General features: G+C 37.3%; 1 protein-coding gene across 1 annotated transcript in view; it reads right to left on the reverse strand.

Moving 5' to 3' along the window:
* Positions 1–4,175, reverse strand: part of STRN (striatin) — a 100,737-nt gene extending 96,562 nt beyond the window's left edge. Inside the window, exons 1-2 of the mRNA XM_036027854.1 lie at positions 3,702–4,175; positions 2,002–2,008 (exon numbers count right to left, since the gene is read on the reverse strand). The gene's annotated coding sequence lies outside the window, so the exon portion shown is untranslated. The remainder of the gene's footprint in view (positions 1–2,001; positions 2,009–3,701) is intronic.
* Between the last annotated feature and the right edge of the window lie 4,731 nt (positions 4,176–8,906).

Genomic DNA, 8,906 nt, shown 5'->3' on the forward strand with positions numbered 1-8,906 from the left:
TTCTATTGTGTTCATTAGATTCCACATATAAGTGAGGTCATACGATATTTGTCTTTCTCTGTCTGGCTTATTCACTTAGCATAATAATCTCCAGGTCCATCTATGCTATCACAAAAGGTAAAATTTCCTTCTTTTTTGCCGCTGCATATCGTATTCCATTTTTTGATCCACTCATCTACTGATGGGCACTTGGACTGTTTCCAGGTCTTGACTATATATGCTGCAATGAACATAGGGATGTGTATATTCTTTCAAATTTCTGTTTTATTAATTCATTACTTATTGTCATAAGTTTTTTAAACTCTCACCTGAGGATATGTTTATTGATTTTAGAGAGATAGGAAGGGAGAGAGAGAGAGAAACATCAATGTGAAAGGGAAACATCAATCAGTTGCCTCCCATATGTACCCCTGACCAGGGATCAAACCCACAGCCTTTTGATACGTGAGATGATGCTACAACCAAATGACCCAACCGGCTAGAGCCAATAAAAGTTTGATGTGTGGGCAAATCCCCAATGTCTTAATTATTTGGCTGTAGGTATCCTTTGAGATACTGCCCAATACTCTCATTTTACAGCTCAGGAAACTGAAGTTCAAATAAGTTGAGACTTGTCTACAATGAGGCTTTGATTCAGTGGCACAGGCAAAACTAGAAACCATTATTCCTGCCTGCTAGTTCACCGACCTTTCCATTAACACTGCCTCCTTTCTTATCAGACCTACAAGAATTCTAAGAGGACAATAATGCAATAATGGCATTTTTTTTAATTTGAAGGATTTAAGTAACCTTGCAGGCTTTGAATGTTAAAAGCTTTTTTTTCTGCAATAGAAGACATTTCTGACAATTCAGTTAAATGTTCATAATGCACTATTAAACAAAATTAAAATGTAGTGGTACCTGTTTAAGACCCCATAAGTCCTTTAGCTAAACTCACCAAAGAAAAAGAGAACCCAAATAAAATCAGAAATGAAAGAGGAGCTATTACAAGTGTTACTACAGAAATACAAAAGATCGTAAGAGACTACTATGAACAATTATAAGTCAAATTGTACAATAAAGAAAATGGATACATTTCTAAAAACATAAAGCCTACTAAGACTGAGTCATGAAGAAATAAGAGAATTTGAACTAGTTGAGGGGACTGAATCAGTAATCCGAGACCTCTCACCAAAGAAAAGTCCTGGACTAGACGGCTTCACTGGTAAATTCTGTCAAACATTCAATGAAAAATTAATACTAATCCTTCTCAAACTCTTCCAAAAAAAAAAAAACAGAAGAAGAGGGAACTCTTCCACTCTTATTTTGAGGCCAGCATGGCATACCCTGATACCAATACTAGACAAGGACACAAGAAAAGAATATTAGAGGCCAGTATCCCTGATTAAAATAAATGCAAAAATCCTCAACAAAATAAAAGCAAATTAATACATTAAAAGGATCAAACACTATGATCAAGTGGGTTTTATTCAGGGATGCCAGGCTGATTTAACATCTATGAGTTAGTCAATGTGATACACCATATTAACAAAACGGATGAAAATCATGATCATCTCAATAGATGTAGAAGAAGCATTTGACAAAATTCAACATCAGTTATGTTAACAAAGCAGGTATAAAGGGAACATAACATAACAAAGTCCATATATGACAAGCCCACAATTAACATCCTATTTAATGGTGAAAAGCTGAAAACTTTTCCTCTAAGTTTAGGGACAAGACAAGGATGCCCACTGTCACCATACTTAGTGAAAGTCCTATCCAGAGTAATTAGGCAAGAAAAAGAAATAAAAGTCATCCAAATTGGGAAAAAAAGAAGTTATACTATTTGCAGATGACACGTAAGATACATAGAAAACCCTAGACACTCCATCAAAAACTGTTAGAACTAATAGGTATGTAATTGTACGGGATACCAAATAACAAAATTCTGCTACATTTCTATACACTAACAATGAATTATCAGAAAAAGAAAGACAATAGTCCCATTTACAATTGCATCAAAAACAATAAAATACCCAGGGATAAATTTAACCAAGGCGGGCAACATAAATTTAACCATATTGAAAACAACAAGACATTAAGGAAAGAAATTGAAGACGACTCAAAAAACTGGAAAAATATTTCATGCTCATGGATTGGAAGAATCAGTGTTATTAAATTGTAAACAGTGTAATTTGTAGATTACCAAAGCAATCTACAAATTCAACACAATCCCTATCAAAACTCCAATGACATTTTTCACAGCAATAGGAACAAATCCTAGAATTTGTGTGGAACCACAAAAACCCATCCACTTTGTGCTTATCCATCTTTCACATTCGCTGTATTCAACACGAATTACATTTTTTAAGTAAATTATTTATTGCATATAACATATGAGGTCTGTCCAGAAGGTACACAGCCATGTAATATGAGACATAGAGGTCTTATTGAAGAAGATACAAGAAACACTGTACATAGGACAATGATATCTCAGTCCCCTTCAAAACAGGCACCTTGGGACCTCACACAGTTCTCCCAATTGCCATCAGCTGCCCCATCGTATTTTCCTGAATCTCATTGACTATCTGAAGTCTCTTCCTTTTCAAAGGTGATTTCAGTTTTGGGAAAAGCCAGAAGTTGCAGGGTGTCAAGTCTGGACTGTAGCAGGGCTGAGTTGTCTGGGTTATTTGGTGTTTTGCCAAAAATCTCTGCATGAGACATGATGCAGGAGCAGTCAGGTTGTCGTGGTGAAGCTCCAGTCACCAGTTGCCCATAGATTTGGCCTTCTTAATCATCCGAATATTTTAATGCAGATTCCTTGCTCTCCTCGCTCAGCCATTCTGAATGTGATGGCCACACAGTACACATGCTCACTCAATGGCATCTACCACCCCCACTGACTTGTACGGTGAGGTCATCATCGTTCACACATGCTCATACCAGTCCACTGTCCTTGGCAGCCAGGTCACATCCATATTCACAACAAAGACCCTTCTCAATAGGTGTTCAGAAAATACAGCAAAAATGCTTTTGAATTTGAAAAAAGTATTCTAAAAAATTAATAGCTAGGAAGGACACAGCATTTATAATGAGTTAAACCTAAATATTTTCCACTCTATGGTTTTCCAGATTTAGAAATCTTGGACAAATGGTTTAAACTTTTTCAGCTGCAGTTCTCATTTTTAATATGAGAATAATATTTACCTTATAAAGTCATTATAAAGATTAAATGAGAGAAAAAATGTAAATCCCTAGCATAGAGCCAGACAGACATACAGTATATACTGAATGATAGCTTTTATTTTCAGAGTTCACAAGACTAACTGAAATAACATGTAAAATTTACATACCAGGGGCTCAATTATTCCTTTTGCTTTCTTATTCCTTATGCAGAACTTTAACTCTGCAGAGTTAAAATAAATTTTTTGAAAAATAATGTCCATGCCCAACCAGTAAGCCTCAGACCTCAAGGTGTTGCTGATTTCCTGATTGTTTTAATAAAGCCAGTGACGCAAAAAATAGTGTTTCCTTTCCATGCACAGACAGCAGCTGTCAAAATGTTGATGTACATTGATAATTAAATAATTGGAATGTTTGCTATTTTTGGTTTATACGTGTATGCTTTGTGTGGCAGTGATTATAGTTCTACAAAATGGCAAATAATTCACCTGCTGTCTTTTTTGTATCTTTTACTAAAATGAGTGATTTTTCTAAAGGTTCCAGATGACCTGTTATTTGTGTCTCTAACTGGTAAAAGAAAAGGCTTCGAATTGAACTGGATGGCCTTTTCAGAATTCTGCCAAGAAAAAATAAGAGTAGATAATTTGGCAAGAAGCTAGGGTAAATGGAACTCTGGGAAAGAGGAATGTGCAATAGCCCACTGTTTGTCGTCCTCTTCCACCTCTGTTCACTTCCCAATTTCCCTCATCTCTCCTTTCTGCCCACCCTGCTTCATGGGGCTTGGCCCTGCCTCTGTGGTTCCTCAGCCTCCAAACTTGCTCCCTATTCAGAACTGGGTTGAGGATACAGCCAATCACAAGCTGGGAAAGTGAAGGGATTCTATTTCTGAATTTCTTCTTTGAGTTCAATAATTAAATCTACATCATAGTCTTGTGAGAGAATGGAAAAACAGCCTCTATTATTTATTATCATTACTATTACTATTACTATTTTCTTTTGGAAGAGTAGGGTCAAAATTAGAGAGTTGCCTAATTTTAATTTTAAAATTAAAATTTTTAAATTTATTTAAATAAGGTTAACAAAATGAAATTTAATTGTGGTGGCTAATATTTAGAGCAATAAATGCTTCAAATCTAAAGTCAGGATAGCCTCAACAAATCTAAATATCTAACTCAGGGAGACACTAAACTGATAGGGGGCTCTGAAGCTTACCAAGACTTCTCTGGGAATATTGATGGTGAGCAACTTAAGATTCTGTCTCTGTAAGCACACATAAACTGGGCTTGAACATTCTTTTTCTTTCTCCCCATCAACGCCACCACTTGCTTCTTGACTTCCTCCTTAAAATTTTAAGTGAATGAAAGCCCTACATAACAGATTGTTTTCTTGTTCTACCTTTTTCTTAAAATAACCATGCCCCCCCCATTTCTAAGGCAGGAACTAAACTTCAAATAATTAATGTAATCTCCATTGCATAAAAATAACTGGGGCGGGGGCTGGGGAGAGGAGAATATTTTTTATAGGCTCTGTATTCCTGCCAACTACTCAATAGAGACATACTCGTTTCCATGTGGAACCTTCTTTCAGAAGAAAACACCCAATCTTCATTCGGGTTTGAACTGCCCGGAATATCACCCGCCCCCCCCACCCCCCCCACACCAACTCCTGTCTGATTGTCCTTTACCATAAATTAAGTCCGTTTTCAAAAGAATTCAAATGTGGTATTTTTAAAAATATATAAACAAACAAACAAACATGGTGGAGGGTGAGGAAGGAAATCTGGGCTTTGTGCCAGGAAAGCAAGAAAAATGAATCAGGTTAAGGAGGTCCGGTACATTTTTGTTTTAATTTTTGAAGACCCACGTTTTCTTACCTTTCCAAACTAGATTTAACTTAGTTTACATGTACTTCCTTTCCCTCCCTCTGTTCTGCAGGCCCTCGACATCCTACTGTTTGTTGTTCAAGGCATGTTAATTTTAGCCTTTGCAGTTGTTCGCTGTAATGGCAAATTCTACCATTATCCATGTTATCTGCTTTCCCAGATTTCCCCCCAGCTGCAGGACATGAGGTAACAAGAGGAGTGGTTTGAACCGGCTCATAGACACTTCCATGTGAGCTCACAATGTGTAACTTTATAACCAAGGAGTGTTCAAGGTAAAGAGCCAATACACACCTTTTCATTACAGGAACAAAAGATAATTTAGATGGTAGTTTTTAGTTTATGGCTGGGACCAAATTAATGCTGCAACATTTTTATGAGAATGTAACCAGATGAAATGTGAAACGAGTATAAATTATCTAGAAAAGGGTGGAATGGAGCTTTTTAAGCAAAATTTAAGCACTTTATGTAGAAAAAGTACATAGTACATTTGATAACTTGAAAGAAGTCCAATACAGCTAACGATAAAGAACAAGAGGAAAGTAGTAACAATTATTTTTATAGCCAGTACTTATTGAGCATATACTCAATTAGAATAAGGTATTTTGAACTGGTTCCTTACAACATCCCATGAGGTAAGTACTAATGTTACCTTCATTTGACAAATAGGGACACAACAAATGGCCGCAGGACCAGAAGAAATAAAAGGCAAGGTGGCTTGAGGGTCACCAATGGCCTTTATGGGTAAAGTAACCAACTGAAGAGTTTTCAGCAAGGTATCAGATTTGAATATATAAAGTTCATTTCAGTTTCTGAGTGGGAAATACAGTATTAGGTGACACTTCTAAATTGTTTTCTAAAGATCAGACACTGTTTTAAAGTCCTTTCAAGTATTAACTCATTTAATGCACAGCTAGTCTGTAAGATAGGTATTACTATTGTTCCATTTTACAGATGCAGAAACAGGCCCAAATAGGACCAGTGACTTGCCCAGGGTTACACGACTTGTGACAAAGCCAGATTCCAACCCAGGTGCACTGACCTAACCGCCCAGGCCAAACACTGCTTTACTGCAGTCACATGTGTTGATTTGGATTAGGATGCAAGTAATGGCAATAATGACACGTGGAAGGATTTGAGCAGGTATTTAGGAAATAGGGCGGTGCACTAAGCATAGTGAGGGAGGAGTCATGGATGAAGCTAAGATTTACAAGAGGCTACCCAAAAGGTTAAAAGACTTGCACTGTTTGCTGGGAGATCATGAGCTGAGAAGCAACTGTTAGATAAGGAGGTGAGGAGCGCAAGTGTAAATTAACTTGAGTTTGAGGAGCTTCTGACTCAACTAATGGTGGGTAGTCACATATGCAAGTCTGAAGCGGCTAGGGCTCCAGACAACCATATGAAGGAATCTCTGCATATTATTCTCTATCATATCATAATTCATACTATTCCTTCCTACTTATCACAAACCCGTGGTGATTTTCTCTCTCCAGGCAGAATGTGAACACATGGCAGATTCTTTGTGTCTTGACTGGTCTCTATTGTATTCCCAATGCCTGGCATACAGTAGGTGTCCCATAAATAATTGTCCGATGAATGAATAAAAGACAGCATTAGAGAATCTTATGAAGTCTTTGACAAACAGGAATTCAAGTTCTCATTGTGACAAGAAATGCACTATCATAAGGCAATCATCTTTAAATAGCTCTCTTAGGAAATTCTCTGATCGCACCCCGCTTATTTGAAACATTGACCTGTTGGAGTGGTCTGCCAACTGGCCCCCTTCTCTGAAGATCAATGATCATATTGCCCTTTTTCACCCTCCATTCTTCTGTATCACTTCTCGGATACACACCAGTTTGTCTTTGACCTTCACATGTGGCGTTAAACGGCGATCCTTCAACTCGCTAAGCAGCCCACTACGCACACACACTGAGGCCCCACAGTGTGTGGAGGACGACTGTTACCTTCCTTATTTTAAACAAGCATATTTTTACTAAAAAACAGCCCAGCTCTACTGAGGCTTTTTTTTTAAAGATTTTATTTATTTATTTTTAGAGAGGGAAGGGAGGGAGAAAGAGAGAGAGAGAGAGAGAGAAACATCAATGTGCGGTTGCTGGGGGTCATGGCCTGCAACCCAGGCATGTACCCTGACTGGGAATTGAACCTGTGACACTTTGGTTTGCAGCCCACGCTCAATCCACTGAGCTACGCCAGCCAGGGCTGAGGCTTTCTACTAGCTTCATAAAGCTTCATAGTCAACTAAAATGTCATTTTAAAAAATGTCTAGGTATAACAAAATACTTGTGGAAATTGAAGGGCACTCCCAAGCATTTTCTTAGAATTTGGAAAAGACCCAGTTTCATTTCCCATCTGTTATTTGAAGAACCATCACAACTAAGATTAAGCAATATGTGTAAAAATTCAAACCTGTCATATTTTTATAACCTCTTTAAGGAACTACTCCAGAAAATAATCTGCAAGTTTTCCTTTTTAAAAAGTCAAATGCAGCATTATTATTAAAATGTAAGTAGCTATCAAAAAAATGGAGAGATTTAAAGAGAGGATAAGTAATCAGGAGTGAGAAGTTGGAAAGGTCAAACAAGATCACTTAAATTTTCATGGATTCTTTTGACTCACATGCAAAGCTAAGGGGAAAAGAACAAACAGAAGTATAGAGTATATGTGTATGAGGAAAACAATGCCTGAGACGAAAACCCCCGAGTTCCAATGGCAAAGGGGACAGGTCACGTGGACAGGGGACCAAGGCTGTGGATAAGATTTCCTGAGGGAAGAGAAACAATAGTCATACTGGTCGCTTGTGCATGCATGGTTCTCACGCTTGTTTAGTGACTTAGCTCAGAACAATTTTTCTAAATTATGATGAAGACATGCAGTTCCCATTTATTTAAGTAAAATTTTGTGAAGTCCATAAATAATAATGTTATAAGCTCTTAGAATTATAAATGGATGTTTAATGATTGACTCGGGTTTTAAAATGAATCCATCTGATGCGAAGCATTTAAGGCAAGACATTTATTTATAGCTGTACTCTAGCCATTTCTGGCACCAACTTAAAAATTCCAATTAAGAATGAAGAAAATGTGAAGCACAGTAATTCATATAATTAAATGCATTTTGAAAACTGGGCTAATTATATCCTTCCTTGGCATTGTTTGAATAAAAAGAAGTAAGGGATATAAAGTTCTAGCGCAGCGTCTGACACTCAACAGAAATGGCAGCTCTTCTTGCAAGTGCCAATCGGCAATATTTCAGCTGCTGTTTGAATGTAATGTATGTTATACTGTCGTGCTGTGACAGCCGTTTCATATACATGTAAAAACTACTTCTGACTAAATAATATGATGTCCTGGTATTCATGGATTGGCCACAGAGTCATTCTCTTGATTTTAGGGGGGGGGGGGGTGGGCAGGGTAAATAGACAGACATATGCACTGTTGTAGATGTGCAGAAGATTGTGGAGAGAATAGTTAGGAAAAGCTCCTCTCACTTGATAGACGGGGAAACTGAAGCCCCCACAGGTTTAGGTTGTCCAAAATTCTTTCCCTGATGGCAGAACCTACTTAGGGCTGGGACACTTGATTTGGGAGCTGTACCATGATATTATTAATAAGAATTTGGAAAGCAAATAGAGGATACTTTATTTCTTACAACATTAAGACTGTTCAGAGTAAGCTTCTGAAAGAATCCACTGGCTATCATGATGTTCCTCTTAGCTTCTTAATTTTGGATATTCTTAAATAAATATGCTTACTTGGGTTAAGAAAATCTCACGGTCGGGCAATGGAACAAACTGAAAAATACGATTTTTCCAACAAATATTTTATAGATATAATCTTAG

Source organism: Phyllostomus discolor, chromosome 6 (assembly GCF_004126475.2).
Source record: "Phyllostomus discolor isolate MPI-MPIP mPhyDis1 chromosome 6, mPhyDis1.pri.v3, whole genome shotgun sequence".
NCBI classification, from domain to species: domain Eukaryota; kingdom Metazoa; phylum Chordata; class Mammalia; order Chiroptera; family Phyllostomidae; genus Phyllostomus; species Phyllostomus discolor.